Source organism: Apis florea, unplaced genomic scaffold (assembly GCF_048593485.1).
Source record: "Apis florea isolate Af1SG1 unplaced genomic scaffold, ASM4859348v1 contig_32_pilon, whole genome shotgun sequence".
In the NCBI taxonomy this organism is placed as follows: domain Eukaryota; kingdom Metazoa; phylum Arthropoda; class Insecta; order Hymenoptera; family Apidae; genus Apis; species Apis florea.
The window spans coordinates 713,164-739,088 of NW_028256733.1; the positions used below are offsets into that span (position 1 = coordinate 713,164).

Genomic DNA, 25,925 nt, shown 5'->3' on the forward strand with positions numbered 1-25,925 from the left:
AAAAAACGTTGTAAGCGATACGTTTTATTTCTCTCTGTGGACTCGTTAAACGTAACGACGGTGTCGTACGCGATATCGAAAAAGCGTTGTCGAATATATTATATTCGATAATATATTATTTTATAAAAGAAAATATCGAGAATTAAAGACTGAATTTTCACTGTAAGAATTCTTTCGAGATAAATGTTCATTCTATTCGAAAACACTTCTGCATTTGAGGTTAGAATTTGACCACTGACAAGTATATCCATTCTTCCATATATTGGATGGTTCTCAATTGGCAAGTATTATTGTCACCAATTCTTCTTCTCTCCTTTCTTTCTATTTTCGAATTCAAAAGGTAAAATTTAATTTTCTCTCGATATCCAGAACACCGATTCTAACAACTACATTCCAACGTGCAATGCAGTTGGTGCCCGCCATACGTTTCTTCCTCCATCTGTCGGCCGTGGCTTCTTAAACGACAGTCAAGAGGAATATATTCCTTGCTCTCGTTTCGCGATTACGAGTTCGTTAGTAGGAGAGGTCTACCCTCGAAAGTTACATAACTTGGGGACTCGACTTTATGCAACATCAATTACGGAAATGAACTCGGTCGCCGCGGTACTCGAGCGCGAAATCGTGGAAAGGATTCGTCGATTCGTTGCGTCGAATGAGCATTAGGAGGCCTCCCATGGCTTGTTATCTTGTTTTATTTATTTATTTATTTCCCTCTTTACATCCAATCTTTTCCCTGTTTTTTTTTTTTTTTTTTTAACCTTAAATAACTCGTCGTTTACTCGTCGGAGAGTTTATTTCATTTTATTAATTTTTATCGACTGAGAATATACCGTTTATCAGTTATTCTTATTTAATTATTTTAGTTATTTTATTCAACATATTAATCGTTTTATCATATTATTCGTTATTTTGTTGGGATAACATTCGTCGTCTATTCGAATTGCAGATTTTTTTTATCGACCGAGTATCATTTTTATAGGTTATTCCGTAACGAGGGTTATCTTTTTCTTTTTCTTCATGATTTTTGGCTACTCGTGCAGAATCTGACCACGCAAGATTAGCTTAATGAGATTCCTAAATGCAACGTAGCAGAAGAGTCGTTAATTGCCGTAATTACTCTTGTCGATGGAGATAATTAGCAGTGCACTTGGATTTAACGAATCCAATCGACGCGTCGATTTCACTTTCCTCCGAATTGTACGATACCCTTTTTTGAAATTCGATAACCGATTATTAAGAAGAATAAAATTAATAAAATATTAATTTCTTAATATTTGACTATTATTATCAATTATTAATTGTTATCCTTGTGACGAAGATAATTAACTCTTGAATTTTATTTTACATTGATTTCACTTTACATCGGAATTTCTCAACAATCGTATGATATTCTACTCTTCTTTTTGGAACGATACCTTTCTGCTCTCGTATTAACTCCACGACAATACAAATTTTAATCCATTAAAATTGAAAAATGAAGAAAAATAAAAAAATTCTTTTTTTTTTTTTTTTAGCACCTTATCTTGGCCAAACTCACGTTGCATAACCTATAACGATCGCCTGATATTACGAACATAACGGGCCGACAAACCCAAAGGAAGCGAAGTTCCAAACCAATTGGAGGACGAGTTCCAACTCGAAAATAAATTTTCTTCGTGTCGTGTCGCGTTCCAGTTGGAAATGGAAAAGTTTCCATCTTAAACAAGCGATCGAAGCGAATGGATGGGGTGCAATGTGCAATCTGCACGCGATCGAAGATAATCGTAGGGGATGGAAACGGAGGGGAGAGAGGGCGGTTTATGACCGCGTTGTGGCCAAAAAATGGTGCTATTACCCTCCCTCGTCCAAGGAATTCTCGTTTAATGGTAGTAAAAATTTGAAATTTTAGCAGTGGGATGCTCGATTTTCGTCCAAACTTCCTTTTACCCGGATTCATCCGGATAAATGCGATATTACGTGAAAAGTTTGGTACGATGATCTGGCTGGCTCTCGCAGATACGATCACTTTTAAAGTATTTACGATACTTGGCTCACTTTGGATCCTCCTTCCGTGCAAGAAATCATATTTCATATTATTAAAAGATAGATTTCTTGTAAACGAATAATAAACAATAAAATTATTCTCTTGAATTGCTACACTTCTTGAAATCTCAAGGATCCAATTTCAGGAAGAAAACATCTTTCGAGGAAAATATTATTCTGCATTTGATATTAATGAGTAAATTCGATAGTTACGAGTAAAGTTGCTTCAATAATTCACTGTTCGAAACATAATAATAATCCAAATAATTGCAATGTCAAACGGTCGAGATTATACCACGATCGATAATATCCCACGAATAAATGTAATTCGACCATTTTAATTATTTTTGACCAATATTACTTTTTCAATTTTTAATTAATCCCCAACTCTATTTACAGACTCTTCGTCTACGGAATAAATTATTTAGAAAAACTCAGGAATCATCAGAAGCTTAAAACGTGCATTGCAATATTGCAAAAGCGCTTCAAACCGTGGCGTTCCTTCGTTTCAATGGTTCAACCGTCGTAGACGTTTTCTATAATAACGATTAAGCGAATGCTGCTCAACGAGCTACTCAACCGATAAAGACTTAACCCAGGTTGGGTCTATGTTAATCCATAGGTTGGTCAAGTCGATACCGACTGCGACCACCGGTGTAATTAAATAATCAGCCGAGCCGGATAACAGTTTCCACGCAAACAGCTATCGCAATGCTACAATTAATCCAACATTTGGCGTTATCGTTTGCGGCCACCGTGCGCGCACGCCGCAAACACACACAAATCCACACCGACACGATCGCCCGCCACGCCAGAACGCTAATATTAAATCGGAACCAGAAGCCGAATTATGCACGAACAAACAGGTTCTTTATCATCCGTTAATAACTTTTTTCCGTCCACCGATCCTTCGCCTGTCGCAAAATTAAATCTTCTTGAGGGAGGGGGGAGGGGGGGGGAAGGAAAAAAAGAAAAGCAAGAAAATCGTCAAGAAATTCCATCCGTCGCGAAAGAAATCGTAGAAAACCGATTCGAAAAAACGTGTTTGCTGATGAAACTCGACCCTTGACCTCGATTCACCCACGAGTCCTTGAACCGCAAAAGCGATACCTGAATATTCGAATACCGTGGAAGCCGCTTTGATCTCCGCGTTTCGAGGAACGGAACATGGAGAGAGAGAGAGAGAGAGAGAGAGAGAGAGAGAGAGAGAAAAAGGTGTTTCGCGCGTGCTTATACCGACTTACGAAACGAGACAGGGACAATGATAAATGATAAATTTCCTTCGAAAGAAATTTTTTTTTTTTTTTTTTTTGAGCGAGCAAGCGCCTCACCTATTTCACAATGACAAGGAACTATTAATCGTCAAATTGGATTGCCCGCCTGGATTCAATCAACGAGGAGGAATAACGCGACCGAACCTCTCTCGTCACGAAAGAAGCACCAAGGATTGATTAGCGCGTATATATCGCATCGAAATTTAAATCGAATTAAAAGTAAAATCGTCGCTTCTAAGCGCGCGAGAACATCTCCCCTCCCAGAAGAAGAGAAGGGGAAGGAAGGAAGGAGAGGGGGGGGGGGTGTTCGAGTAAATAGTAAAGGCGGATAAAACGTTCCAGAAAAAGTTGTTGAGAAAGATGTCAAGGTACTTGTGAACGCGGAAAACGGTGGCGAAATGTCACGCGGGGGAACTGGGTCACGGTGCACGCACAAAAGCGGGCGAAAACCTCCTAATAACGCGTTTACAGCCTGGAAAAACGGTCGACACAATGGAGAAACGCGCTCTCGCCGCCGCCACCCCTCTCCACTCTCCTCCCCCCCCTCCAAATCCTCTCCCGGGACTGGCGTCGAAACAACGGATATACCGGTCGAGAAGGAGGAGGAGGAGGAAGAGGGGGAGGATCGATCCGGAAAGAAAACGATATCGCCGTCCTTCGACTCGAATGTCCCCCGCCCGTCCCATTGCGCCGAATCGATTCGAGTTTCAACTTCAAGGTGAATTTATATTTAATATTTCGTTACATTTTGTCGAGATCGTTTAAGAAATTTAAGCAGAAATTTCAACGATCGGGCAAATTTACCCTCAATTCGACGATTCAAGATATTTTTTCCAATCTATCGAGAGAAACCCGCGATTCCATTGTGAAAGAAGGAAAAAACTCGATCTTCGTGGACTATATCTGTTCGTATATAATAATTACAGTTATACAATTTATCTCTCTCGAAACCATTCCCCCCAAACTTTTGTCTAAAACTTTTTGCAAAGTACTGAACACAGTTTTGAAATTACTTTAGTTTCCAGTAGTTTCCAAAAAAAAAAACCTGTGCTCGGTGGTGTTGTCAATGCAAATTGGTATTGTCTATGACGCGCCACCTCCCTCGTTCTGAAATAAGTAATAAAGGAAACGAGGCCAAGCGCGTTTGCGACGTAATTCTCCGGATCTGTACATTTGGGAGAGGACGATGTTGGAACGTGGTCCGGAAATCCGGTAATACGCAAATCTTTATAAGTATATAAGTCCACCAACTGTCACGATTCGTTATACCCCGGGTTCACCGGTCTTCCCCCATCTTAATCGCATTTTCCTCGCGGATCTTGGCGGATGTATAAGCTTTAACTTATTTGCAGAAGACTCTCGAGGGCTCTCGCATCTTAACGGCATCTAAAATCGTGAGAAATTAACGTGAGAATATTTCGAAACTTGGAAGCGAAGGCGCAACTTGCTGTGTTTGGCTTTTGTTTAATGATCAGTATAGATTATGTGCATTCTTGATATTAGAGGGGTAGATTTTGTTGGAAGAAGATTTTGATGAAAGTATTTTTTGATCATATCACGAAGATACAAAGTTCTGATATATTCATTAGAAATGAAATTTTGAAATTTTACATTGTAATTTTATGATACACTTATTATTTCTTTCATTATTTATATTATTATTTTTTGTGTTTTTTATTGTTTTAAAATTAATATTCACCGTTTTTTTTTTAATGGGGCAGCAGCGGCTCTGAAAAAAACGGTCACCCATCCTTTAAGCGAACATCAATAAATGCATTGCACATGGAAAGCGCATTGATGTTAACGCATGCTTTATACTACTTATGCACTCGACTCGCATAGTCTTCGATAAGATATATAAATCATTAATGAAAATACAAATCGATAAAATTTTAAGAAGCAGAGATTTGAACTTTTATTTAAAATCTCGTGAATTATCTTATTAAAAATAATTTCACGATAATTATTTTCTCACCAAAATTCTTTTCATTACTGTATCAAAGTAACATTTTTCTTCGTTCTTTGGCCAAAGATTTCTCTCAATTAAAAAGAAAAGTTTCTTCGAGTCGATTCGAACAATTAAGAGTTTGGAAACGAGTTAACACTCCTGTTTGATCAATCGGGCACAATTTTGTTGGCATCCTGGCCAATCTTATCTTTTATATCAGAATTACTTTATCAGAATTTACTCGATTCTGTATCATGGCCACGGGAACAGTCAATGATTTAAACAATTAAAACTTCCTCGATTCGTGTCACAGATCACAACTTAACCACCACCCAATAATTCCTATCTTCATAACTACGAACTCAAGTATCTGAAATTAATAACAAATTTTCCTAAACCCAAATTCTCGATGAAAAATCGAAAAGAAATAAAAAATAAACCAATAAACCATGAAATTACTATAATAAAAGAGAAAGAAATCTTACCTACTTCGTCGATTCAACGTTCACGTTAGATTCCTAAATTTTCGAGCTAAAAATAAGCCAAGCGATTTTCCCATGGTTCAAGCGGCAAGATCGGGAGCAACGTTTCGCAAGCAAATAAGGGAGCGCGCATACGAAGGGGAACGGTTCTGCTGTGTAACCTGGCAGCCTATTAAGCTGACCTTTTTCTTGTGAACGACTGCACAGTTACGCCGGTAGGACCTCTTCAAGACCAGGTTTTCAGACCAGGAGAGGGGAAGGAAAACTACTCAAAGACGTCTGAAATGAGAGACGGTACTCTGAAAATGATAGAGGCAAACACGGCGCGCAGCGCGCGATTTAAGTGGAAACACCTTGGCTCTCGTGTCGTCGATGAAACTTTCAAAATTCTTCGTTCTCTGAAGCTAAAGACCCTCGTCGTACCAGTTCCTCTGGATCCTCTCTCTCTCTCTCTCGCACTCGAACCGAGTAAAATTGTCAAGACGGTTGAAGGCGTTCTAAATAATATCTGCAAGATATTTGCGGACGTTCCATGCAAAAAGGAATTTCGTTTGCCGGATGTTTGATAGTGGGACGAGGGCCTCTTTTGTGATTCTGTTTTCACGAGCAACTGTCTTACGAGTTCTTGCAATTTTGGATTAACGCACGTTCCTTCTAACGTAGTGTTTTCGTAGTTCGTTCTTCGAGTTACCAACTCTCGAGACGTACGTCTCTGTATGGATTCAGAGGATCATCATCGATACTAACGCCACGCGTGGGCGTAAATAGTAATTATTTTCACACTATTTTGAGGTTTGTGACTCTTCCATTCTAGTTATTCTATATAATTATGTCTAAGAAATCTACGAATGTAATTTGCAGATTTCTCATACGTTGTTATTGTTACAATGAAATTTAAAAAATTTTTCCATATCATTTCATTTCATTTCTACATTGTACTTGAACTTTCATTCCATTTTCCAGTGATCAAAATCGACACGGCATTAATGACGAATATATATTGTTCACTTGGCAAACCAAATATATATTTGAAAGATCTAAAAAAAAAAAAAAATTTGATTCCTTTTTGTCAACAAATTTCTTCTTTATGGATTAAGCAAGCACATTAATGGACGATTGCACCGATCATTTCTCGCGTAAAAAAGAAGAAATGGAAGTCGAAATTACACGTTCGAATTAACGGAAACGTTTAACGACGCGTGTCGTCGAGAAGGAATGGCGATTCATCTGGCAAGGACGAGTTCCCTAAGAAAAGGGAGGAGAGGAGGATGTCGCGAGCAAGCGTCGAGGGTCATTATAATTTCGTCAGTTTCTGCACGCGTTGCTTTTGCTAGGCTGTCGCGCGTCTCGTCGTTCAAACGAACTCGTTAATTCCATCCTCGCCATTAATATAACGGAACTGTGTCAGAGGCTGATGCCGTTGGATTAAAAGGATTAGATAAAGAGAGAGAGAGAGAGAGAGAGAGAGAGAGAGAGAGAGAGAGAGAGAGAGAGTGAGACAGAAAAAAGAAATGGGAAAAGAAAAATTGAAGATAGAAAACTCGACTTCTGGAAAGAGAGGACGATCTCTTCTCTGGGGTAAGAGTAATCAGTTCAGAAATCAAAAGTTTCGAGCGGATGCTTTCCTCTTGAGAAAAAGAAGAAGAGGGAAAAAAAAAGAAAAAAGAAAAAGGAAAGAGAAAGAAGATGAAGGGAGTTGCGGTGAAGATCCTTAAATCCTCGTTATGGGAGTTTGAAGCACGCGTTACTCGAAGATTGCTTATCCTCCGTTGAATGGCCCGAGAGATTCGATGTCTGTCTCCTTTATTCCCTGCGAATTCGAATTTGTATTTCATCTGGCCTCCTCGAGACGAAGATTATCAGGTAATGTTAGCAATTTAAGGTTTTTGCTTAAAGAAGATCTTCCTAAAAATATTATAGATATTGTAATAATTTTATCGCTTTATTCTCGCATCTTATTAATTTTATACAATACGTTTAAAATTTCAATCGATTCTTATCCAAATATTTTTCCATTCAAAAAAATATGCTTAATTGATTTTTGAAAAACGATTCTTCGTAATTTTCTTAATATTATCTTTTTTGTTAAGAGATATCCACGAAAATGCGGATCTGAAAATCGGTTGATTCGATTATATTAAATAATTTAGAAAATCTAGAAGATCAATCGCGAAACGTGGAAATATATATGGATGGTAGTAGTACTTTCGAGAAATACAAGACGAATCAGAGGATGATGATACGAATTTTAACGAGGTTAATACTATCAAAAGATATCGAGTTATACGCGAGCTGGACAAATTCCATTTAATCATCTCGCATTCTCGTGATTCCGCGGCCACGGACTCGTGAATTACGAACGAACTCTCGACGGTTGCACGGATTCAGGGGGCCATCGACACTGGCGCCACGCGTGGGCGTAAATAGTAACTAATAGATACGCCTCGACAAAGAGAATTAAAACTTTTCTCGGCCAACCAGGATGGAGATATAGAACGTCTGGCAACAGCGCGTCTTGAAAAAAAGGAGATCCTCGCAATTAACTCGAATATCACATTATAAATATTTGACTAAGAGGATTGTTAATTGAAGAAGAAAATCCATCGAGACAGAGAGTTGAACTCTTTTAATATCTCTTCCTTTTTTCTTTTTTTTTAGATCCTCTTTGTCTGTTTTTTTTTCTTTTTTAAAGATTACACGAGGTCCAGAACGATTTCAACGCTCGTCCAACGGAAGGGAAGCCTGAGAGAGGAAAGAGGATCAATAGTAAAACACGATATTCGAGTTTCTCGAGGATTAACCTGGTCACGCAGTTGCACTTGCCTCGATGGTTCTTCCTTTGATCGTTTCGAGTCTTTTTTAAAGGTTGTGCAGACATCTCAAACGTTGCACGGCTCGTTGGAGAAGAACGTCCCGCGTAACAGAGCAATTTGACGATAAGTTTGCTCTGTTTAATTATAGAAATTGCTCGTTTAAACGACCGTTTCGCGTGCTCGATCGAGTAAATATCCTCGAGGAACTGCGATCTTCGAATCTTTGCCCTTTCTCCTCTCCTCGAGAACGATTAACGAATAATAAAAATACGATACCTTTTTTTTTTTTTCTCGAGTATCTAGAAACGATAACGAACAAGTTAACAACTATTATATAAAAATTCTTCTCACGTATTTATTAAATTATAAATATATATTTTCCTTCTTCCAAAGAAATTTATGCGTGCGATAATTGTATTAAAATTTTCGAAATTACTTTCAGCGAACCCTATCGAGTGTTGTTATACGAAGCCAGGTCCGGCGCATTGTCTCCTCCCAACAGGCCAGGCATGCATTTATGTATGCAATACTCCGAGACTTGGGGCGCCTCGACGCCCTAATACGCCGTTATAATTTATAGCAGGCAGCCCCACGCTTTCCGATACATCATCATCCTGCAATATCGATCGGCCGTACAATGAATAACCATGGTTCTTCCTCGAAATTAATAAAGACTTTCATTATTATTGTTGATCGATGGAACTCTTTGTTGGCGAAACGATGAAAACTCGAAGTTTTGACAAGTATCGAACGAAAGTGAAACGAATAAATTAGGGATCTTGGAAGGAGAAAGGAAGAGAGGAAAGAAAGGAATATAAAAAGTGAAATTTTTCACTTGTGAATTTGATTCACAGAAATGAGAAAAATATCACCAATTTTTCATCGATGATAATGAAAATGAAATGAAAGTCATTTGATTATTTTATAAAAAATTTTCGATCCAAAATTTCGTGGCACAATTCTAAACGAAAAAAATCGAATAATCGAAATCTAATAAGGAAACTTCGTACGTTATTGGGGGAGGGGAGGGAAAAAATTGTCAGGATCGACGAATTTAATTTCCTGGGCCGAGATCTGCTCATCGTGGTATCCGATGTTCGGCAAAAACGCGAATTATCCCCGGCCATTATTCCCGTAATCCGTTAATCCGTAAATCGAAACACTCGCTCCTTCGATCTGAATTTCAATAGGTGGTTGGATATCGACGAAAACACGAATAAAACAGGCGACCTCCTATATAAATATCCGGAGGGGAGAGAAGGATAATTCATCGAAATAAAATTTACGGGTTACAAGGATTTACGGCTTCTACGTCCCCGTATCCATTGTAAAATGACCACGGTCGATGTTTCATGTTCGAAAAGATTACAATTCGACGATGGATTTTAACGTTTCGTGGATTTAAATCCATGTCGCGTATAAATTAAATGACGAACAATATATATATATATAGTCCGATTGTCATGATTATAGCAACGATTGCTTATAATGATTTTAACATCTTTGATTTGTTATTTCATCGTATTATTTTTGTAATTATTATTATATGTTTACAGCAGAATCAGCAGAGATCGAATAACAATATTATCAAACGTATAAAAATAAATAAAACAGTATATATTGGATGGAGTATTATCATTTTTTTAAAATTTAAATTCAATATTTAATTCGAAAGATATCCGAAAATTTTTTAAAAAATCCATCATGCCTCTCGAATCGCGTATCGATTGTATATATATATACAATTCACACCATTTCGAAACGCGCTTCTCCTCCATTAATCCTCGCGGATGCAAAGCAACGCGATTCCCACATCAAATGTAGCGTGAGTAGATAGAACCGAATAGATTCTTCCGTGGAAAGGAAGATACGGCGGAAGGAAGAGGGGGAGGAGGAGGATAGGCCGTGGCGAAGCTTCCAAGGCCGGCGATCTAGGCCATCTCTGGCCCGCTAATGGATTACCAAGGCGCTCGATAGCAATTAGGATGATATCGACGAGGGAGGCCGGCCGAAAGGAAAACTTCCGGATAATTGGCGGCCGTGGAACGAAGAAGAGAATTCCTTTCACTCCGAATTACTTTTACTCGCTGCCACGATCAAGAAATTAATTCGAGAAACTCTCGAGAAATTTTCTGCCGTATCGTGGGATATTTTATTGGATAGAACGAAGAGCGATGGGAAATAGAGTGACATAAGAATGAATGATGAATAGGAAAGTGTGTTTGGATATAGGAGGCAAGCTTGCTTGTCGCGTAATTTAGCTTAAACTCTATTAAAATTAAGAGAACTTTGAACCGTTGTAGCTCGGAGGACAGTGACTTCTGATCGATGAGTGAAAGATCGTTAGAGGGGTGAAACATTGCTCTTTCAAACGTATTTTCAATTATCCCGATATGACTTCCGGTTCCGGAGATATCGTCGTGTAAAGAAGAGATAATTTTTAATCGTTCACCTTCGAAACCCGATCAAAATTAGAAAATCTTTAAATCACTGTAACTCCAAGGATAGTGACTTCCGATCGATGAGTGAAAGATCGTTGGAAGCGTGAATCCTTGCTCTTTAAAATGCATTTTCGTTCATCCCAATAGGACTTCTGGTTCTGCAGATGTCGTAGTGTAAAGAAAAAGGTAATTTTTAATCATTTATCTATCTCCGTCTTTGCCGCTTGCAATCGTCTCATTGACAAGTGGTAGACGCGATTCCATAAAGACGTACGCATTTCTAAAAAAAAATATAAGATCGCTGACCCAATTGTAATTCTTTTCATTAGCGTCTTATTCGCTATGGATATTCGATTCTTCTCGTTAACCGATTAAGATATCGGGATGAAACAAAAAAAGGACTTCAATGACATGATATTTCTTTTTTTAAAAGTAAATTTCGATGATAAAAATTTTTAATTTCTTTTTAAAAGTTATACGCGAGAAATACAAATGAATTTGTGATTCCATGTCTTCACAATTTTTAGTATAAACAAACAACATTGTTGGATTCAAACGGAATGATCGTGCACACTCTGTTAATTTCAGATATTCTATCACGGTTATAAAAAAAAAAAAAATTGTAAAAAGAAAAAAAAACGAAGGAAGAAAAAAAAAACATTTGAAAAAGCAAGTTTCCGGATGGCTATTCGTGTACATTTCCGTCCAACCGAAAATTTCTGATCCCCCGTTGAAAAGTATATTGGGCCAATGCTGGAAAAGTGTTTTCGACAGTTTCAACTTCATTCAATGGTTCATTCGTTACACTTTTGACACTCCACCCACTCTTAATTCGATTATCGGTATATAGCCAGGCTTTGAGCTTCGACTGGAAGCCGGATATGGTGCGTACTGACCCGTCAACGTCTAGCCAATTAGACGGATACCTCTACATCGCAAACGTTCACCCGCCACTGCTTGCTTCCGCTCCCCTAGCCTAAATTGCATTTGACTAGTGCGAACTAACTTTCATCGATGTATCTGTTTCTATTGGATTTTACGAGCTGCTGATTTTTCATAAAATGAAAATTCTGCGAGTAATATTTATTTCGTTTTATCCCGGATTTATCTTTCAACGAAGCTTCTTCCTTGTCCACACTTTTCGTTTAAATCCAAAGATGTTCTCCGAAAATAAAATAGAAGTAAGTTAAAGTTAATAAAATATTTTTAAGGAATTTTTCTTTTTTTTCCGTTTAAATCTAAAATTGTTACAATAATCGTAACAATTCTCCATCAATAATTTCATTCGATAATTTCTACGAATTTGTTACAGAATTAACACAGAAGAACGATTGCAAATAATATTCCGTCTAAGTGCCCGGATTTTCATTGGAAAAATCGAGTTTCCCAACGTTTCAAAAAGTAACATGATCAATAATATCAATAAACGTCATTAAATTCAATGACGAAAATAAAATTTCGATATATTCTTTTAAGGTTTATTATTATAAGATCTTATCGAATTTTCTATTTAACGAATAGAATATCGATTTTCTGTTATCTATTCAAAGCGAGAAGTACGAAGAACAGTGGACGATTGATCGAATTTTTTTTTTTTTTTTTGCAAATGAAATTTTAGATACCTTACGTATGACGTACGATATAAAGAAATATGATTTACACCGGCGATCCATAGGCAGAGAGGATGAGATTTTTATTCAATCCTCTTTCACGATGATTAATTCGAACCGGTATAATCTTGCCTCGAAATGGCGGATGAAATTGGAAAAAATGTTGGAGAATTGTTTCATGAAAATTGAATATTTCAACGTCTAAAGCAACGTCTAATCCTCCTTTTTTTAACGCAATTTCTTATCCCGTGGATGTTAGAAAATTGCAGCTTAACCGTTAAGTTTTACGAAGGATTAAATATTAAAAAAAAAAAAAAATCTCACGTTGTAATTCACACACTTCCGTGTACACATTTCGAATATTCGATTGGATCGTACGCGAATGGAAATAAATTGCAAATTTCACGTACGCGAACAAGTTTGGAATTAATTAATCCAAAGAAAAATTAATGCTTAAATTGAATATTAATAGTTTAAATATTCCGTAATTCCGACTCTGAAAACACACCACGTCCCCAAGAAAAATCTTCAAATTCTCAACGAGTTTTCGAAAAGAATCGATTACCACTTTAAATGTAGTGTGACCGAGCTCTAACGACATTATAACCGGTGCCGTCTGTGTAAATCGAGTCTTAAATTCCAAGTGAAAATCTAGTCGTGTGTCGTGTACGTGGAACGCATGCAAATGAATCGAATGCACAAGTTTCCTAGTCGAGTTACCACCACTGAATCCCCGTTCGTTCCGTGTTCTGCTCGAAAAACGAAAGTTTCTGGTAGAAACCGGACCAGAGAGAGGAATCGTTTATCAAATACTCGAGTACCGGTACCGCGAACAGAAGTCCCAACTTTTTCCATCGGATCCCCTCCAACCATTGCGAAACTTGCTCGAAACTTCCCTGTCCAAACACTGTTCACCGATTATTTCGCATCGATCTATGCTAATATCATCGAGAGAGACGAAGAGGAATTTGAGATTTTTCGAAATTATATATCATATATATTTAACTAAAACATTTGCCTATCCGTTGTATAATATTTCAACTTGCATTGCACGTCGATCAAAGAATTCTATCGATTTCCACTAAGTTTCCACTTATCGACAACCACCATTGTCGCTCACTTTGACGTTAGGCCAAACTATCGAGATGGTGACAAGAAGCGAGGGTACGGGTTCAAGTTCCGTACGAAACTTTTCAATCGAATACTTTGCGGAAGAAGACCGCTCGAGGCGCTTCGATAGCCGTAGACCGAACTACAACAGCCTCTGTCGAATCAATTAGCGACTCTCCCCACCACTTCGATTTACAGTCACGCTTACCCTTCTAGTTACTCTCTATTTCCACCGCTTCGATTCGTAGTCTACGATTCCTAGTTACTTTTTCTTCACATTGCTCAAATTTATAATGCATCAGAAATATTGGCCATTCGACCCATACTATATGGATTGTAAATTATCGAAACCATTTTTTCTGCTACACTTTTCTAATTCTGAAAATCCATTATTAGCATTCCATTTTTCGATCGAATGATTCGATAGTGGAAGATAAAAAAGAGGGCTGGTAAGTAGCATATTAGTGATTGGTTCGTAAAATTATCCCCACTATATACCGACTTTATATCGTAGTGAGAGTCACTAGCATTTCATTTTTTCGATCATTTCGATGGAAAGAGAAAGAATTAACCGGTTGAAAAACTAGTTACTTTTCCTCCACCCGTCGCCTCTTAATTTACATTCAAGTAGTCCCCCTCAACTTGTTTCTCTGTAAAACAGAGAGGAAGAAAGAAATTACGGCGGATTTTGAATAAAAATACACACTTTCTCGCTACTTCAAAAACCTAGAAAACTTAGGAGGAAACTTTTTTTTCTCGTCTCGAATCGGAGAAAACTGGATTTCACAAAAGGGGAATACGGTGGGACGAAACAAAGGCGAGGAAGGAAAAAAAAAAAAGAAAAAATTGAGAGGAGTGTCGCCATTTATCATTCTTCGACTCGGTCACGAGTTAAAGCCATCCAACCTCGTGGTAAAACGTCGTGGAAAGCAACTTCTTATTTTCCTCCGTTTCTTTTCCAACTTCTGAATTCCAGAAAAATACTTAAAAGGGTATACTTCGCATAACGGGATGTGCTTTCGAGGCGTGGAAGATTACGTGGAAGTACGAGGTAAAGTACGAGGCAAAGTGCGCGAGGCAATAAAATTTTTACTTTGTCGTTTGGAAAAAACCAGAGCTTCTTCTCTGGATCTGCAGCGGCATAATCTGAAACGTAGTCTTAGACAAGTCGCTTTTCAACTTCCCTCTTACGTTCGCAATGATAATCTTTCCTGCTAATTAAAAATTGAAAAGCAGGAAAACGATCCGGATCGAACAACTCTTTTCTTTAGTTAATAAAAATTTCTTCAAACTCTTGTTGAAAGTTGAAAGAAATTTTCTATAATATACATAACCTATATATTAATTTGTGATTTCAATCTCAATCTTCTTTACCATCGAACGAAAATTTTCTGTGAATTCTCTGTCTCCTCTCTTGACAATGTATGAATATTTAACAATGCGTGTCCACGTTAATTCACGAATATAAATTTAATTTTTCTTTCATTGCGTTAATAAAAATATTACGCGATATCTCTCACAACAATGTAATAAAATATTATTCCACTGGAATGAAATTACAAAAGAAATATTATAACAATTGGAAAAAAGATCAAGAACAGATAATGATACAAACATTCATGATCGAAAATTCGACTCGTTTCCACAAGGAAAGAAGAAGGCGAACGATTTTACTAATCGAATAATCCAGCAATTTCCGCTCCCATCTCGCTTTCGATTCGAATCTCTCACATTTACTCGTCGAATCCATTTTTGAACGTGCTCGAGCGTGCAAACAGTTTCCACAACTCGTGGTATACAGCTGTTCCGTTTCCAAGGAATATCTCATCCGATTATAATTATTTTCCTCGAGTTCCATCCTCCGAACAAGCGTCGTCGCGCAACTGCGGTCGTGTCTTAGAAGTTGGCCAGTTTGTAGCATTAACACTTTGCCGGATCTAATGAAATTAGCAGTCGAGTATTAGCTCGGCTCGTTGCGAAACTTCAGATTCAAGAACTTCCACCTTGTGAAAATTCGAGACATCCGTTTCCTCTTCTGAATGTATGTATATATAGTCCGTTCTTTTCAAATTTTAAATTAAATTCCATTTCCACAGTTGTCGTTGATAAAGAAAGTTGTAAGTTCAAATAATAGACGTTCTACTGTACCTACTGTACGCTTCGAATTTTAGGTTAATCGATCGATAAAAAATTGTCTCAAATTGTGTGTTTAATAATATACGCTATATTACTGACGAAAGTATGAGAAAACACGTGATAATAGAGATAAATGGCTTTGTTTAACTATCGCGAGAATATATCGTGTCGAACTCGTAAGAAGTTTCGAAGAAAATATTTAAAAACGCGAAATTCACGCGATACCGTTCCTCTGTCGATAAAAAAGGGTAAAACGCTCGACGTGTCAAAGGCATGTTCGTTTCTATATTCTTTTTACTTCCCTGTCTCGCATGGTGGCTCTCTGCTTCTTTGAAACGTACGATCTTCGCCAAGTGACACACGAATAGAACGTGTGTATCGAATTGAAACACGTACTTCCTAACCTCTGAACTTTCTTATTTCCTTCATTTCTTTTTACCCTGAGGCGAGGTTTGTCTAATTCGTTTATCGATCGCCTCGTGATCGCGCGCGTAACATATTCTCTTTTATTTTTTTTCTCTATTACGAGATTATTACAAGGGAAAAATAAGGGAGACTCGTCATACTATGACCTTTTCGAAGATAAAACAAATTGCACACTGTCGAGAACTTAATACTACGTTGTGCAATACTGGCACAAAATTTATCCAAGAAAATCTCATTTCTGGATGTTGGTAATTCAGCCAAATCCAAGCTTTGCCTATTTCTTTCCTTAAAAAAAGGATATTTGAATCAGAGAATGTATTTAGAAAAATCACTCGACATTAAAATATTGGATTGTTGTAATACGATGATGCAACACTAGCGTCACGTGACCATTAACTGATACTTATTATTTTATTTATTTATCCTTTTGTACATTTCTTCAATTATTTCTACTTTTTATTCTTCAAATATGTAGATTATTATAGAAAATAATTTGCGTCACTAATTATTTCAATAATAATACTTCTGTAAATATATTTTTTAAAAAAAATTGACTATCGAAGAAAAGAAAATCCAATCGATACAATTTTTATGAAACGATAATCCGATTATTTCTTCTTGATCACACCTTATCATTTCAGATTTTGGAAAAGGATCCGAAAGATCGAGGATAACATTTTAATTAATCCCACGATGTTTGGCACCACAAATGTTAAAATCGAACCAGGAGTTTTCCGTTTAATCTGGCGGCTCGGACTTTCACCCGTATTCCGATATTACCGAGTCCATCTCGAGTTAAATATTAGCGTTAATTCCAAGACAAATTTCGCGGCGGTCATAAACATCCGCTAGCTAGGTAATACAGGATTCCATTAGAATTCCCTTTAATGGCTTCTAAATTCCAATCATCTCTCTCCGGAATCGACGGTTGTCTGGCTCGTGGTGTCGAATTAAATTCCGTCCCGAGTTCGATCCGATATTAAACCGAAAATAATTCGATCATTTTATTTTTCACTAACTGGTATATATATAGTAATCGAATGATCGAATCGAAAGAATATCTTACATAACGAATATCACGCTTCGAACTACACACGTATATCGTTCCTTTCGTAAAACATCGGATCAAGACTTTCGACTTGTGTATCGTCGCGAAACACGTTTCGAAATATTCCCTTTAAGAGAGATATATCCTTCGTCCAACCGCTGTATTTATAAACAAGGCTTACATCGCTCGTTCGTACACATACACATTCTCCTCACAACGGCAATCGATCCAAAGAGAGAAAAAACATTCCTCCCAAACACGCACACAAGTCGTTTAGATAATCTCTCGCGCTCCCCTCACACTTCTTGGCTACAAACAACCGTCAAACTTGTTGGAAAGAAAAAGAAAAGGAAGAATAACATTTCCAAATGATAAAAATTGATCGATTACGAACCGATGGTGGAGCGTGCCTGCGAGTGAACGATGGGATTGTTGTTGGCCTCCGAGTTGGTCGTCTGCGGTCGATCGGTTATGGCGGCAGTGGTGGTGGCGGCTATGGTGCTTCCGGCGGCCGAGGTGAAGCTCGGCACCGAGGACGTGGAGGACGGGTTGGTTGCGTTCAACGGCTTCGAGGACCAGGAGCTGCAAGTGTCGCAACCCTCGGCGGAACGTGTCGACAACCGGCAACAGGACCACCGTTTTCCACTCCAAAGCCCGGCGTGGTAACGGCCGCTCAGCCCCGGATTCTCGCTGCACACTGAAACAAAGCGGGGTCGTGAATCGGTTATAAATCGGTCTCGATTTTCATTTCGATGTTTTTTTTTTTTTTTTTTTTTTTTTTTTTGTTTAAGAGTCGTGGGAGAAAAAAATGAAGAAGAATGAAATTGAATAGAGATAAATTTTTCCTTGTAAATGATCGCAAATGATTCGTTTCGGTGTAAAAATTTTCGATTTCACGTTACGACGAAAATTTCTCTTGCATTCGTTGTTTCGTTCGACGACAAATAGATGAAAGATTATAAACGCGATCGCAAAATATTTCTCATCCATTTTTTTCTCCTTATTTATTTACACGTAACTCGATGAAGGTATTAATATAATACCGTATTCAAGGGAATATCGTTAATTGGAGATACACGGGTATGATTTAAACGTGAGCTTGATTTCTAGTTTCGACCTAGAAGTGGTATAGCCAAGAGTTTTTCAACTTTTCAAATTATTCTCTCATCGTGAATAAAAACGTGATACACTGGTCAATAGGGATAAAGAGAAAGAAAAAAAAAAAAAAAAAAAAAACATAACAATCGTACTCCTCCAATGATGTGAAAAAAAAATTCATTTCCATCATTTCGATTTATTATTCAACAAACAAACCTCTCCCCTCTCCTCCAATATTTATTTAAACAAACGATCCGTCATTATCTCTTCGCAGACACACTTTTTATTCTTCTTTTCTCATGTCCAATTATTCATTTAACAAATTATTCGCTCGTGAATTTTCAAAAAATCATTTGTTTCCCCCCTCCCCCTCTCCTTCCCTCACATCCTACGAAGACAAAGAATCCGCAAAATCAAATTTCCGGCCGAAAACTTTCCCCTTCCTCCTCGCCTTCCACGTTTCTAAAACTCGAGAGAGAGAGAGAGAGGGGGGGGAGGAGGAGACGAGATAAATAACGGAGAGATTCCTTCCCTTGGAAATTCATTCTTATTACCTCGAGAGAGACCAGAGCATCGTTTGTTGCTTGTTTCGACAAACAAGGAGGGAGGAGGGAGAGAGGCAAAGAATTCTTTGGTTGGAGGAGGTGGTGAGGGATTCTTACAAGTTAAAATTAATTAATCCGAGTGGCTCGTTAAAACGGAAAGAAATCGTAATAATTCGTCGAGGAGGAGGAGGAGGAGGATTCGTTTCCTTGGAGGATCGTTCGGGGGAGGCAATTTCTTTGTCGAGTCTCGCGAATAAATAGGATTGTTGGGGGAAAATTTCGTTTGCATTCAGATCGGATCGAATTAATTTTTCTTCGTTTTGATTTTCATTCATTCTCATGGAATTTTTGTTACAGTAATTGTTCCTTCTACCGTGGATTTTAGTAATTTTGTAAAAAAAAAAAAAAAAAAAAAAACAATGTAAATTCTTAGGTGTTTAAATTTCACCTCGACGATCGAGCGATCATCGGTTTCGAGAAAAGAAAATTAAGGGTGACTTTTTGCGGAAGGTTCGGTGGTTGAAGAGAAACTTCTTACACGATAAAAGAAAAATGCACGAAACATTCGACAATTAATTTAATTATTTTCCAAAATTGAAATATCACACAATCTATGCAGAATATACTTAGTTTAATACCATTTTTTTAAAAAGATATTTTTGGACAAAATTAGAGTGAAATTAGTGAAAGTCCTTGGGCAATCTTCACGATTACACGTAAAATGAATTTCGATGTTTCCATAACACATACTTTCCGCCTAATGAAACGCGAATTCCCTTTTTTCCATAAGCAGAGGATAATACAAATGGAATTTTTCTTTTTCCCCTCGTGTTCATTAAACAGTTTCGGAATCGTAGCTGAAAGCGGCTTAAACTTGAGCGTGCATTTTTTAACTCGGGAAAAAAAAGAAAGAGAGAGAAAAAAAGGAATAGAATTACAGGGGGAGGGGGAGAAATCAGCTTACCATTCGATGGTTTAACGAAGTAAGTTGTTGGTAAGCGTCGAAACGAGAAGAAAAAAAAAAAAAAAGAATCGATCGTGAAAACATTCGTCAATTTCTCGAAACCTCTAACTGCAAGCCGGAAATTGGGCAAAAACTTTTTTTCGAAACATTTTTCGATAATAAAACTAATTTCACCCGTATCCCGAAAAATTGCCTCGAATATGAAATCCAGATATTTTCCACCAAACTCTGGATGACCGATAAAAAAAAAAAAAAAAAAGGAAAAAAAAATGGAAGAGAGCATTGGTTTCACATTGTTGCATCTCTTGGTCGAACGATAAAAAAAAAAAAAAAAAAAAAAAAATAACGATGACACCAGGGTGCATCGAGGGTTAATCTTTTCGTTCGACAGTGGAACAAAGGGAGGAAAAAAAGAGATTGATGCTTCGATCTTTCCCTCCCCCTCCCTCCCTACCCCTCTTTCGACGGAAACACACGTACGATCTCGCGAGATTAACGCGCTTAGGCGATTAACATTTGGAGGAATTTAACGAAGCTTTAACTTAAATTTTAAATTAGCTTAGAATTTGAATTATCGAATTTGAAAAGAAACGAAATTCAAAAGAATAATTGCAATCCTCGTCTCACGGTTTTAACACGGATTCACTCGTGACGACAATTATTTCCAACTTTTTAAAAACTATAAATTTCCTAATAGCTCATTATTGAAGCAAAAGAAACGAAAAGAACAATTCAAAAATGATTGCAGTCTCGATATATATATATATATATATATATATATATATATATATATATATATATATTGTCCAAGAATTTAAATATCGAATATAAATGGATTATCCGTGTTAAAGCTATCCGTATATATATTATTAATTACAATTCATCGAAGAATAATCACATCACGAGCGCTGGACGAAGTCGAATTTTCAAATTGCATCGAAACCTCCATTCATTCCTCGAATAAGAAAGCCACGTCTCTCCTTCCCTTAAAATTACCTTTCGAAACGAGTGGACCGAGGCCAACATCCGGTACGGTCAAAGGCGGGCCCCGGAAGTCGCGTGTTTGCGAGGCATCGTCGCCATCCAATCATTATTAACGAAGGAGTATTCTGCATGCATATGCATTGCTCGAAAAGGGGGGGGGGGAGGAAGAGGGGGGAGGGGGAGAGGGGGAGGGAGAGGGGGGAGGGGGAGAGGGAGAGGGGAGGGAGGGAGGGAGGGAGGGAGGGAGGGAGGGAGGGAGGGAGGGAGGGAGGGAGAGGAGAGGAGAGGAGAGGGAGAGAGAGAGAGAGAGAGAGAGAGAGAGAGAGAGAGAGAGAGAGAGAGAGAGAGAGAGAGAGAGAGAGAGAGAGAGAGAGAGAGAGAGAGAGAGAGAGAGAGAGAGAGAGAGAGAGAGAGAGAGAGAGAATAGTTTAAAGGTTGGCTGCGATCGATAGGAAAAAGCCTGGAGCAATTTGTCGGCGGAGACAATATCGATGAGGGACTATTGTACACGACAGCCTGGAGCCTAGTAGAAAGTGCAAAGTAGTCTAGTTCTGCTTATTCCCTCCTTTGTCCTACCCCACCCCCTCTAATTATCCCCGTTGCCGTCTGGCTCGCTCTCTCTTTTTCCCTTTCTTTCTTTCCTTCCTTCCTTTCCCTTCGTGCCGGCCGAAATTTCCACGGAAATCTCGCAATTAATCGCCTCATTAGCATCAGCCGAATTTTCGTGGGAATACGTTGGATGTCTGAAAAAATTCCTCACTTCTTTACTTTCTTTTCCTTCCTCGTGGAAGAGAGTTTTAGTTTTCATTTATGTATTATGTTACACCGATTTCAAGCGATTTCATCGATCCTGTCCTCTAACTTGAAAAATTGTAATTATTATTATTGTTTCGAACCTTGATTTCGAACTTTATCCTTTTGAATCAATTTTTCAATCGATCGATCTCGATACTTTCCAAATTCTTGGACGAGAATTAAAATAATGGATATATATATTTTTTTCCTCCCAATCTTTGAAGGAAAGCAGTGTAATCGGAGGATGCACACGAAACGAATAGTTTCTCTCTAGAATCCCCAAACTGTGTCCAATCGAACGTATACGGACAAATTGACGAATAAATTGAAGCGCACGAGTGACAAGACGATCTGCACTCCATCTTCTTTCTTTCTGCTATTTTCAAAAATCGAGTTATTTATTTCAGAAACTCTATACGAATTTTATTTTTATTTCGCGACAAATATATATGTATATAGAGAGAGAGAGAGAGAAAGACAGAGGGAGGCGTTGTATTTGGTTTCTATATTCCGCGAGAGAGAAACATATAGAAAAAAAGGAAAACAGACAACTAAGTTGCGTAAACCGAGCAACGAATCGAACGATGCTGCTGCGCTCGACACAAGGAATTTCGAAATCCATTGCTCGTTTTTTTTTTTTTCTTCTTTGAAACGATTCTGTTTAATCTTCGGAAAAACGACGAGAAACGATGCTCTATAACGAAAGTACGAACGGAGAGAAAAATGTAGATATAAATGGGGAAATAATCCAAATATGATCCATTATTCGAAAATCGAGCAATTTTTTATATTCATTCCGATCCAAAAATTGATGGAAAAAAAAAAAAAAAGTTGGATGAAGAGAAATGGATCGAGATTCGAAACTTGGAGACGACGAACGCTTTTGGCGCGAATTTTGAACGGGGGAGGATGGCTCGATGCCGATCCTTCTCGCGTGTTACGCGAATTGATTTCGAAACCCGCAGGAGCTGTCTGGACATCGATGTTCAAAGATGACGAATTTCAAGAAAACTCTTTAAAATTTTCCAAAAAAAAAAAAAAAAAAAACTTACCTCGAATGAAGAAAACTTCGATAACAATAATAATAATCGCAAAACAATCGTTAAAGTTTCTACCACTCAACTTTCTAGTTTTCTCGAACCAGAATTAAATCTCTGGTCGCATGAGATATAATATCATCGAAAGCGAGGCAAGATTTTGACAATTTTAAAAATTCTTAATCTTTCAATTCTCCCTATGCAACCTGAGAGAGAGGAAAGATACGTTTGAGCGGACAATTTTTTCCCAACAAAGATCTCGTCTCGAGAAAAGAGTGTATATATATATATATCGGCTCGAAGAATAAGTCGTGAAGCGAATACGTCTTCGAAGTTGATGAATAGAGCGGCGTGTATCATGGACGAAAGCTGAAAACTTTCCGCTTTGCGGCGTAACTTTAACCTTCTCACCCTTTCTCGAGAGGGCTATTTCTTGTGAATCGTGCGCAAAAACGATCGATCGATCGATCTTTTCTCTCGACTTTGAATAAAATTGCGCGATTCTCGAAATAGGAATCCAGGATATGTTTCAAAAATTATTATATACGAATGTGTATAACGAAGTTTTCCTCATTCGGCATTGTTTGGCGCCAATTAACGTTAAGTTCGATAAAAAGAGTCGAATTGAAAAAAAAAAAAAATATATTCTTCACTATAAAGTTTTATCAAAATCGGTGCACAACGCCTCACGCACTCTCTTTGTGAGGGAGCCAGGCTTTATTTTCGATGGCACCGCTGTAACGAATTCGAACTCACCGATCACTATATCCACCGTGCAAAGTCTCGTGATAAGTTGAAAAAAAAAAAAAAAAAAATAAACAAAAATAGGTGCACGAAAAATTGTGAACGCGTTATTATCAATTTTTCTTCGTGGTTTTTTTCTTTTTCGATCCACTTCCGCGAAAAATAACGTGGTTAATTGTTCGCAAAAAAAAAAAATTCGTGGAGATAATCTTAAGTGTGACGATTGATCGAGCATCGAGTGTTGTACACGTTTTGTGTAATTTGGTGCAAACAGAACGGCCGAACAAAATTAGAAATCGATCTGTCGAGGGATTCGAAATATTGCGCTTCAAGATCGACGCTTCGTCGACAATTCAATTTCTGAATATTCCAGGCCAATAACTTTCGATTCGTTCCTGATGGAAATTTGTTTGAGAATCGTGGAGGGCAGGCTGGAATTATCGAAAACCATCTGATGATACATCTGGGGAAGCTAGATTCTAATAGGTTGCAACCTTTGGCGCGAGGGAAAATTCAATCGATCACTGTCAACGCTGTTACCGGTAGCACGCCCACAATTATTCTCCTCCGCTGGAAATATCTGGTAGGCCCTGCACAGCACGCTTAGTTAGGCGTCCATCTATCCGGGAGAATTATAAAATTATTGGAAATCTGGATGGAGATCGAATGAAATCGGGATTAAATCGTGGAGAAGTTTGCGATCAGAATTCTCGTTTTTTTGAATTTTCCCATTCTCCAAGTGCGTACAATTTACATCAAAGATTCGAGATGACTTTGTCTCATAACTTCTGAATTTAACTGGAGTTAAAAAAGCTTTGACTCGATGGTAACAGCTCTCGATAATTGTTAATAGAATTATTGCGAATTATGTAGAAAATATTAATTTTTCGAAAAGGCTTTTGATTTCCATTTGGAAAAATTTTCAAGATTAATTCTTGCGATTAATAAGTTAAACTTCTTCGAGATCGAAGAATTGAAATTTTATTCACTTGATCGAATTTTTCGATCGAAAGAGGACGGCCCATCTCTAAAAATTAACTTCAAAAAACTTGGCAAACGTCACGAGGATTATTTACTGCGATCCGCTTCACGGAAATATTGCTAATTTCCACTACCCGCATTGCAACGAAACGAGTCGAAATATTTGTTATTCATAATTTTTCTTTTTTTTTTTTTTTTTTTTTTTCGTCGTCGGTCACATGTCGCTGGCCACGGTTATACCCGCAAAAAAATTTATTCCACGCCGTTTCCCGATCAATTTTCTTGTTTCGCACGCGCGCCACTTCGTCGAATTAATTCTTCGAATGTAAATGATAAATTCAATAACATCGGATAGAATTTTGCGAAAAAAATTCAAAAGAAGTTTCACTTTAAATGATTTCCTCGTTTATTAATTATTCCTCAGAATTAATTCATCAAAGAAACAAAGAAATCGATAACTAAATAATATTGTTCCTCGAAATTTTACAATTATTTCAATACATTCCTTACATTTTTTTTTCTTTTTTTACGCTCTATTAGAGCAGCATGCGAAAAAATACTAGTCTATAAAGTAAAATAACCTGAAACCACTAACCGTTACCACAAATTCACTCTAAAATATTATTGCTCTATAAATTATTCAATTATTCCACAAGCTCGAGAAATATTAACAGAGAATACGGAGAAGACGAGAACGAAGCGAGGCGCGTCTAACGCGAGTTAATCTTATCTAAATGGCGGCGATTAAAAGAAGAAAAATGGCCGCCGAGCATCGTTCATATAGAACATATAGCCAATTTAATATCAAACTTCCACCGTGAACAGATCGAATTGAATGGTTTAATAAACCGCGTCACGAGCGGACCGGTAAAACGTTAAAAAGGATAGAATCAAAAGATGGGAAAGGGAATTTCTTCCCCCCAGGTGTTGTGTCTCTTTTTCCACGGAGGAAGAAGAGATAAAGGAGAGCAATTTAAAGGTGCCTTTAATGGACGCTGGTTTAAAGAACAGTGGCCTCGAGAAACTGGCTAGTAAACGAAACTATTTCGAGATTTACGGCTCGAAATGAATTACAATGCTTAACGACGTTCCTACGAGACTTATTAAGAAAAACTGAGCATTCCTCCCTCTCTCTCTCTCTCTCTCTTTTTTCTTCTAGAAAAAACGCGCGCTTATTATCAAGACACAACGAGCGTAGAAAGAAAAACTGAGACAATTTACAGTTTTTTCTATATATACGTATGCATATTTCTAAATGTCTCCTTACATCGCTTACGAATCCGTGACTCGAATGGAGAACTCCTCTAACGAGCTAGAGGCAGTCAAGGCTAATTGCAGTAGCTGTAGCCAGATTAAAATACACTAACGACGATTCAACTAGCCCGGATGAAAAAGACACGGTTATTTTCGTGGAAACAAGCGAGTGGCATTGCACGGAAAAAGAGGAGGAGAATTTCTGTGTCACCG

At 37.8% G+C, this 25,925-nt stretch overlaps 1 protein-coding gene across 2 annotated transcripts in view; it reads right to left on the reverse strand.

Moving 5' to 3' along the window:
• Window positions 1-25,925, reverse strand: part of Btk29A (tyrosine-protein kinase Btk29A) — a 141,515-nt gene that overhangs the window by 107,330 nt on the left and 8,260 nt on the right. For both annotated transcript variants that reach the window (XM_031919415.2, XM_086911473.1), the window contains exon 3: window positions 17,705-18,007. The gene's annotated coding sequence lies outside the window, so the exon portion shown is untranslated. The remainder of the gene's footprint in view (window positions 1-17,704; window positions 18,008-25,925) is intronic.